Consider the following 9,715-nt stretch of genomic DNA (forward strand, 5'->3'; position numbering starts at 1 on the left):
CTGCTGAAAAGGGACACTGTAGGTTTCAGGGTGAAGATCTTCTCTCACTACTCTAAAGGGCCTCTTTGGCAATAGGAAACATGTATACTTTTGAGGAGACTGATTTTGGAATTTAGATGCACTGTTATCAGTTGTGGTTAGGGATACACATTCATATCCTTGAAGATGCATCATGGAACTGCTGCAGCCTAGAAGGCACAAATTTAACTAACAAGTTAAAAGTACATGAGTCGGCGGGCTCTGGTGGCCAAGTGGCAGGAAGCTGCACTGCAGTCCCAGAGGTGCGCGGTTCAAGTCCACCAGATGCTCTGCTGAGGAGGGAGGAATGGTCACCTCCTGTGCCAATCAGGTCCAATTTGACAGTACACACTCAATCAATCAATCAATCAATCAATAAATGGATGGATGGATGGATGGATGAATGAATGAATGAATTAGTAATAAATAATAATAAATAAAATAAAAGTACATGAGTCAAAAATTAAAAGCAATAATATTCCAAGTAGAAGTTCTATCAAGTAGAGGCACAAATCAAGTTACAGGAGGAATATAATCCTTAAAATAAAAGTCTTATTGGCTGGCACTTTGTCTATTATAGTATAAAGGTTAGGAACCACAAGATGTAGAGGCACAACTATGTCATTTATTGTTAAGTCCTGGACCAGCTTCCATGTACCATTGGGTTGTTTTACAGCTAGGAAGTCCACATGCAAGGCAGAGGCAGAGTAAAGAGCTGCTTACCAGGTTTTCCGTCAATTCCAACAACTAAGGAATAGCGAGAAGAGATGGATCTGAGAAGGCTTTAAGACTGAATAATTAGGCTCTTGTGTCAAGGAGAAAACTGATATACTTACCTTACCCGCAATGTTAATGCTCACGCACGGCTCTTCTGGGAGGATCTGGATCATTCAAGCATCCTCCTTAGTTTCCAGCAGAGAGCTGGGGCCTGTCGGCCATGCAGACTTGACGTGGGCTCTCCTTGGCCAAGTGTCCTTCAGATCCACACTTAAAGCAAGTGAGTGGGAGCTTCCTCTCTACTCCCTTGCCTATCTGTGGCTCTCACCTGTGACACTGTCTACTGAAGTGGCCCAGCTTTCCACAGTGGAAGCAATTCTGACCTCTTTTATTACCTTCGGGTGGCATTGTTTATGAGTTAAGACTTCCTTTTCCTGACACAGGCCCTAAACTGGCAGCAAAATCTGTCCCAATAATTTTGGCCATTCTATGGTCTTTTCTCTTCCCTCTAGATCCCAGTTGTTAAAGGAGGAAAAAATTTAAACAAATATATAACAAATAATTTTGAACAATATAATCTTTTAAGTTTAAGGCTAGCAATATTATCAATATGATTGTATGAATAATTTCCAATCTAAAGGGACACATGTTCAAATGCAATTCCTATTTTTCCTAAATTATTTTGGTAAGAATACAGTAAATGCGGAAACAGTTCCACTATCCCTCCTCCATGCCATGATTTAGTATTATTAGCATGAGCAGTTATAAATCCATTGCCTTCCTTACTCTAACTTAAGTTTTTTAGTTTCTATGCTGATAAGCAGAACCAACAAGGCTCCAATCAATGACGCTTCCATAGGAAGTATTAATTAAAACTCGTCTTTGCTCTATTCATCATTGTTCCCAATGTATCCATACTCTAAGAAAGATAAAGGAAGCAACTGACAGGGAGGAATATCAGGATAATCTGAAGTTGTTACTGGTACCTCCATGAAAACTATATCCTTGAAACATCTACTAGAGATATATTATTACGCAAAACTTTATGAAGCCAATGAACAACTTTTAACAAGAGAGTATTAGAAACATATGTCCAATAGCTGGCATTATCTTTCCTTCTGAAGCTTCATCCTCGTCAAAGTGTGGCCTCTTTTGACTTATCCCAGGGTTTCACTTTTCTGGAGGGCACTCACAGCAGTTCTGATCCTGTAGAGATATAAGCAAATCCTCGACCCCACCTAGTAACAAATCCCTTTTTCCATTCATTAGTTCGAGTTTCCTTATAATATATAGGCTGATTCAATTCTTTAGAGGATTGTGTTACCCAATGTCTTTCAGCTGGAGTTTCTCCTTTTTCATTGTTGTTGTTGTTATGTGCCGTCGAGTCATTTGCGACTCATAGCGACCCTATGTACAACAGCCCTAAACCCTGATCTATCCTGTGTCAATCGCATGGCCTCTGACACACCCATCCCAATTACCCCAGTCACCGAATCAATCCATCTCATAGAGGGTCTTCCCCTCCTGCGCTGTCCCTCCACCTTACTAAGCATGATGTCTCTCTCCAAGGACCTGTCTCTCCTTACAACATGTCCAAAGTAAGTCAGACGAAGCCCCAGAATCCTTGCCTCTGAGGAGTAGCTTGGTTTAACCCTCACCAGGATGAATCTGTTTGTTTTCTTGGCAGTCCAGTGTACATTCAATACTTTTCTCCAGCACCACAGCTCAAAGGCATCAATTCTCCTTCTGTCCTCCCTAGTCATTGTCCAACTCTCTGATGCATAACAAGTGATTGTAAAGACCATGGCCTGTATCAGGCGCACCTTAGTCTCCAGAGAAACCCGTTGCTCTTGAGTACTTTAGAGAGGTCCCTAACAGCAGACTTTCCCATCGCTATACGTTTTTTTTATTTCCTTTTTCATTAGCATTTAAAAAATTTAAAGTAAATAAAGCTTTTTGTAAAAGAGTTTGAGGAGATGATATCCCATCTCCCCCCTTCTGTTTTTTCAACAGAGTTTGTAAAGTCAAATTAGCCCCTTCTATTATAGCTTGTCCTGCAATAACATAATAACAGCATATAATTCAGCCTGTTGAACAGAAGTCAAGTTGGTTTTGCTTGAGAGGCGACGCTGCGCGGCGCGGCGCCAGTGCACAACAGGAAAGGGGATGAACTGGGCTAGCTTCCGTCGGGATCGCGAAGGCTGCTTCTTCCTCGGCTCGGGGAAGATGGGCCTTCTGCTAGGAGGTCAGCGTTAGTGAAGCGTGAAGCGTGCCCTACGCCACGATCTTTTAAAAGTGGAACAGTAATGATTACTCATCATGCCTGCTGTGGCCTCAGTTCCTAAAGAACTCTACCTCAGTTCTTCATTAAAAGACCTCAATAAGAAAACAGAAGTGAAACCAGAGAAAATAAGCACTAGGAGTTATGTACAGAGTGCCCTGAAGATCTTTAAAACAGCAGAAGAATGCAGATTAGATTGTGATGAGGAAAAGGCCTATGTACTATATATGAAATATGTGACTGCTTATAATCTTATCAACAAAAGACCTGATTTCAAGCAGCAACAGGAATACTTTCATTCAATTCTTGAACCATCAAACGTCAAAAAGGCTATTGAAGAAGCTGAAAGACTCTCTTAAAGCCTTAAACTCAGATATGAAGAAGCTGAAGTTTGCAAAAAGCTTGAAGAAAAGGACAGGCAAGAGGAAGAACAACTACAGCAATAGAAAAAGAAGGAAGTAGGAAGAGAAGATGGTGGTATGTCAGCTAAAAGTTCTTTGGATAGTGCATTGGATTACAAAGAGAAATCCCAAAAGATCCATGGTGAAATGAGTGAAAAAAATGAATCAACAGAGAAAGGATCAATCACAGCAAAGGAATTGTACACAATGATGATGAATAAAAATGTCAGCTTGATTATCATGGATGCCCAAAGTCAGCAGGGTTACCAGAATTCTCGCATTTCAAATTCCCTCAGTGTTCCTGAAGAAGCCATCAGGCCAGGAGATACTACTAGTAGAATTGAAGCAAACCTCCCAGATGATTCTAAAGATAGATCGAATATGAGAGGGTATGTGGATTATGTGGTACTTCTTGACTGGTTTAGTTCTGCAAAAGATTTACAGCTTGGAACAACTCTACGGAGTCTGAAAGATGCACTTTTCAAGTGGGAAAGTAAAACTGTCCTGCGAAATGAACTTTTAGTTTTAGAAGGAGGCTATGAAAACTGGCTCCTTTGCTATCCCCAGTACACAACAAATGCTAAAATCACTCCACCCCCACGAGGCAAGAATGAAGAGGTATCTATTTCATTGCATTTTACTTACCCATCTCTGGAAGAGCCAGTTCCATCTAAGTCTACTGTTGAAGGGCTGCCTCCTCTGGTACAAGTAGATGAAAATAGAGAATTAAAAGACGAGAGATTGGGACCACTTAATATATCAACTCCAGTTGAGCCAATTGCTACTTCTAAATCTGATGTTTCACCTACAGTACAGCCAGTGCCTATTATAAAGAGTACTCCATAGATTGATCGTACTAAAAACCCAACAATAAAATTATCTGATGATCAGAATATAAAATCTGAAAGTACAGACCAGGAGTCTTCTCAAGATGGAAAAGTTGTTACTGATCGTTCCACAAAGCCAGTATTCGCTCCACACGCCGTCACATTAACAGATGAAGAAAAGGCTCGTATTCATGCAGAAGCAGCTCTTTTAATGGAGAAAAGCAAACAAGAGAAGGAACTTCGGGAAAGGCAACAAGAAGAACAGAAAGAGAATTTGTCAAGGGACGAATAGGAGCAGAAAGCCAGAAAGAAACAAGAAATGGAAGAAACTGAAATCAAAGAGAAGGAACCAAAACTAACAGAAGAAGTAGAAAAGAGAGAAAGTGAACAAACCAAGAAAGATGATAAAGACTCCTCAGGAAAACTCACCAAAGAAATGACAGGAGTGAAAAAACAAAGTAGAAGTGAACATGAAATTACTGCTGCCAAAACATCTGTAGAAGACAGAGGCAAGAGGTGTCCAACCCCAGAAGTACAGAAAAAGTCAACTGATGTGCCCCCAGCTTCTGTGACAGAAGATTCAAGTTCAGGCAAGACTGTTAAAATTAAAGAACAATCAGAAAGTGGAATTCTAAAGTCAGCAACTATTAACGAAAATACAGAGGATGCTGAAAGAAATAAAGCTCAGTGAGAACCTTTGACACGAGCTCGGAGTGAAGAAATGGGGAGAATTGTACCTGGACTACCTTTAGGCTGGGCTAAGTTTTTTGATCCAATTACTGGAACATTTCATTATTACCATTCACCCACCAACACTGTTCATATGTATCCACCGGAAATAGCTCCTTCATCTGTGCCTCCTTCCACCCCTCCAACTCGCAAAGCCAAGCCACAGATTCCTGCTGAGCGGGACAGAGAACCATCCAAACTGAAATGCTCCTACTCCTCTCCAGATATAGCCCGGGCTAACATTAACTCCAACAGTAAATCGAGAAAACAAGCCAATATGCTACCCTAAAGCTGAGATCTCAAGGCTTTCTTCTTCTCAGATCTGGAACCTCAATCCTGTGTTTGGAGGATCTGGACCAGCACTCACTGGGCTTCGTAATTTAGGGAATACTTGTTACATGAACTCAATATTGCAGTGCCTATGTAATGCTCCACACGTGGCTGATTATTTCAACAGACACTTTTATCAGGATGATATTAACAGGTCCAATTTGTTGGGACATAAAGGTGAAGTGGCAGAAGAATTTGGAATAATCATGAAAGCCCTATGGGCAGGACAGTACAGGTATATTAGTCCAAAAGACTTTAAAATCACCATTGGGAAGATCAATGACCAATTTGCAGGATACAGCCAGCAAGATTCGCAAGAACTGCTTCTGTTTCTAATGGATGGTCTCCATGAAGACCTAAATAAAGCTGATAATCGGAAGCCGCATAAAGAAGAAAATAATGATCATCTTGATGACTTTAAAGCAGCAGAACATGCTTGGAAAAAACACAAACAGCTCAATGAATCTATTATTGTTGCACTTTTTCAGGGTCAGTTCAAGTCCACAGTACAGTGCCTCACATGTCATAAAAAGTCTAGAACATTTGAGGCCTTTATGTATTTGTCTCTGCCACTAGCATCCACAAGTAAATGTACACTATAGGATTGCCTTAGATTATTCTCCAAAGAAGAAAAACTCACAGATAACAACAGATTTTACTGCAGTCATTGCAGAGCCCGACAAGATTCTCTGAAAAAGATAGAAACATGGAAGTTGTCACCTGTGCTTTTAGTGCATCTAAAATGTTTTTCCTATGATGGGAGGTGGAAACAGAAATTACAGACATCCATGGACTTTCCATTAGAGAATCTCAATTTGTCACAATATGTTATTGGTCCAAGGAACAATTTGAAGAGATATAATTTGTTTTCTGTTTCAAATCACTACGGCAGTCTGGATGGAGGCCACTACACTGCCTATTGTAAAAATGCAGCAAGACAGCGGTGGTTTAAGTTTGATGATCATGAAGTTTCTGACATCTCCGTCTCTTCTGTTAAATCTTCAGCAGCTTATATTCTCTTTTATACTTCATTGGGACCACGAGCAACTGATGTAGCCACATAAGGAGACACAGGTAGTAAGATAGCTATCTTTTCAAAGACTCAGTCACACAGCTCTTCAAATCACAACTGGACAGCTGTCCAGTTAGAGGAATCCTAGGACAGTGGGAGCTGTGTTACTAGCATCACGTATTTCAGGTCAGTGCTCATATTAAAAAACTGGCATAAGACATCTAACAAGTATTGCAGTAAGCAACCCTGACAGGTACCAGTTACTTCAAAACAACTTAAGTCTGCTCCAAAGTAAAATAATTCTCAAGTTAAGCATTATTATTCCATTGATATAAGAACCATTATATCCTTTCTTTTCCTTTTCACTGTTAATGGCCTTCTCACATTTCTAAATCCCAGCTTGACCAATTATGAATAGAATGATGTAAAGTAGATAGGAATGTATGTGTATGTATTTATTGCACACTTGCACATCAATTTGATGCACATAATATAAAGTGGTCCTTTTGTGAAGGACCAAATCCTCAGAGAGGATTGCTCTTTTTTTTTTTTCTTTTGGCCTATTCTGAGTAACTGCAGTGCTTTCTTAGGGAAATGACAGAGCAAAGCTATTTTTCTGTTGGCTTTGGGCTGTATTTGTGCACTAAATCTTTATTCTAAAAAATAAATGGAAACTTTTCTTTAAAAAAAAGAAGTCAAGTTAGTTTTATAATCTGCATAACCCATCTTATGTGCTTGTAAAAGTGAAGTTTTTACTTTAGTTAGTTGTATCCTATTAGTCCGTTTACCTGATTTCCTTTTTTTATTACAAACACTGCAAAGTTTCAAGGACTAGTGGTTTAATATGAACTGCTAAATATTGTTAAAACTTCTAATTTCTCTTTAGTAAGGGGCCACTGCTCCACCCAAATTGGTTTTTCTTTTAGCCAAGTTAAGGGGAGAGCATGAGGAACAGTGGCCCTCATTATAAATTTGGATATCTCAATACTTTTCTTGAAAGATTAAATTTAGATTTTTGAAGACTAACAATCCCCTGTTTCTTTTTATTCAGCATCTTATTTACTCCCCACTTGTCAAATAAAGATCTACATTCATTAGTCCAATTATATCCTTTCCCACATTTTCTACAAAGCCCTGAAGCTGTGGATTTTTTCCTGCCTTCTTTCCAACAGTTTCTTTTCAAATGTCCTGATTTTCCACAATTGTAACATTTAGTTTGAGACAAATTTAAAGTTCTTTTTAAAGCAGCAGCTATTAGATTGGCTTGATAAGAACTAGCTCCAATGTCCATAGAAGCACATATATACTCATCTAGGGAAGTATTCTGAGCCTTCAATGGTCTAATAGCCTTTTGACATTCTGAATTAGTGTTCTCATATGCTAAAGTTTTTAACAAAAGCTCCCGAACATTGGGTTGAGATACTGCTCTATCAGTTGCATCCTTTAATCGAGATAGAAAATCAGTATATTTTTCATTTTCAGATTGTGTTGTTCTGATAAAGGACTGAGCTCCCTTTCCTGAAATTTCTGCTTTATCCCAGGCTTGCATACAGCAAAGCCTTACTTGTACAATCACTGCATCATCATATTGTAATTGAGCTTGTACTTCAAGCCATTGTCCTTTCCCCAACAATTGATCAGCAGTAACATTAACAGGAGGATTTCTAGATAAATTAATTCTCTCCATTGGTGTAGCTTCATCAGTCCATCAAGTTCTGAACTGTAAATATGCTCTAGATTCCAAAACTGTCCTGACCATGGACTCCCAATCATAAGGAATTAATCTAAATTCTGTAGCTATTCCTTGTAATATGCCTCTTACATAGGTAGAAAGTATACCACAAACAGTTATGGCTTACTTTAATTCTTTAATAGTTTTATAAGATAACAACTGGTGTTGATACAATTGAATATCCTTGGGGATATTCTTGATCAGGAGGCATATCCTGAATTGTTACTGGAAAAACAGAAGCTCCTTTCCCCCAGTTAGATAAATCATCTCGCCTTACCCATTGCAAAACTCTGGCCATGACTGTTAAAGGCTTCTTAAAAGTAGTCACTCCCACCGGAGCATGATTCATATCATTAAATAACATAGAGTCTGGAACAGTTGCTGCTGATGGAGCTGTATTTTTACTTTGATAATATATCTCATTACAAGAACCAAATTTGTCTATTTTATTAGTAAGTTCCAAAACTTGTTTGCTTAATTTCTCTTAAGGACTATCATTCTGAATTATATCACTCAATTCCTCTGGAGTTGGAGGTGGGGGAAATTCATCCTCCTTTGTACCAGAATCACTATCACTCTCTTCTGAAGAGGTTTTTTTCTTCTAACTTTTTAGATATCTCCTCTTCAGACTTTAATGGTTTTAGAGCCAAAGATATCAAACCATGTAGTAACCAAACTAAAACAGGAATCACATCTCCCTTTTGATAAGCTCTTTCTAAAGGTGACAAAGGCTGTTTCTCACATTCAGCTTAAACCTCTTTTAATGTAATATCACTTAATTCAGATTTGTGCAAAGATTCAGCCATCTTTCTTTGCAAACTTTTTGGATTATTAGTACAATCCTGCGCAGACTTTTTTATTATTCTTTTCAAAGCCCTTACTGGCCAAAAATTAATAGAAGTCTGTTCTCTTCGTAAAGCTTGCACAACATTTTGCCAGGTTTTAAAATTTAACTGTGCTTTATTTACCAGTTTAAACCAGCAACACTGTTTCTGCACATACTGAAACAACTTCAAAAATTACTTTTCTCTTACTTTTACTCCTGAGCTCTTAAGTAATTCTTTAATTAATGTAATGTGCTGAGCTTCAGAAGATGGGCTGTTCCCCATGATTCTTTTTTATCAATTCTACCTCTGAATTTTTAATACGTTTTCAGAGGGTGAGTATAGTCCCCATGAAATATTTTCCTTCCCTTAAATTTGCCCTTTAAGAAGTGAGAGAATCCTCAATGAAATTTTTTCTTATTTTATCCTTAATTTCCAAGGAGTGAAGATTCTCTCATGACACTGTCTTTAATTTTCCCGAAAGTTTCACTTAGCCTGAGCGAATTCCCTCTCAGTTCCTGGTGTGGCTCACAAAAGAGAAAGAAAGAGAAACCACCACCTTATCCAAAGAAGAATCACCACCTTGCCCCTAGGTTCGGGTGCCAGAATGTTGCAGACCAAGGGTCCCAAAGAATGGAATAAATTTATAATTATTAATAATGAGACAAACAGCCAGGAATGAGATAGAGCAGAGAGCATAAAACAGGGGACCAGCAGTTCTTGACTGAAGACCCCAAGTCATGTTTCTCTGTGCATTTATTGATAATCTGGAGAAGCAAATAATAGAAGGAATTCCTTGTAAATGAAGCCAAATTTTTCTCTATTGTCTACCTAATGCTCTAGC

General features: G+C 38.8%; 1 pseudogene; it reads left to right on the forward strand.

Annotated features, from left to right (window-relative positions):
- Positions 1-3,054: 3,054 nt before the first annotated feature.
- Positions 3,055-6,367, forward strand: LOC102848438 (annotated as a pseudogene).
- The last annotated feature ends 3,348 nt before the right edge of the window (positions 6,368-9,715 follow it).

The sequence above is a fragment of the Elephantulus edwardii genome, unplaced genomic scaffold (genome assembly GCF_000299155.1).
Source record: "Elephantulus edwardii isolate Elephantulus edwardi_28Jun2011 unplaced genomic scaffold, EleEdw1.0 scaffold00139, whole genome shotgun sequence".
NCBI classification, from domain to species: domain Eukaryota; kingdom Metazoa; phylum Chordata; class Mammalia; order Macroscelidea; family Macroscelididae; genus Elephantulus; species Elephantulus edwardii.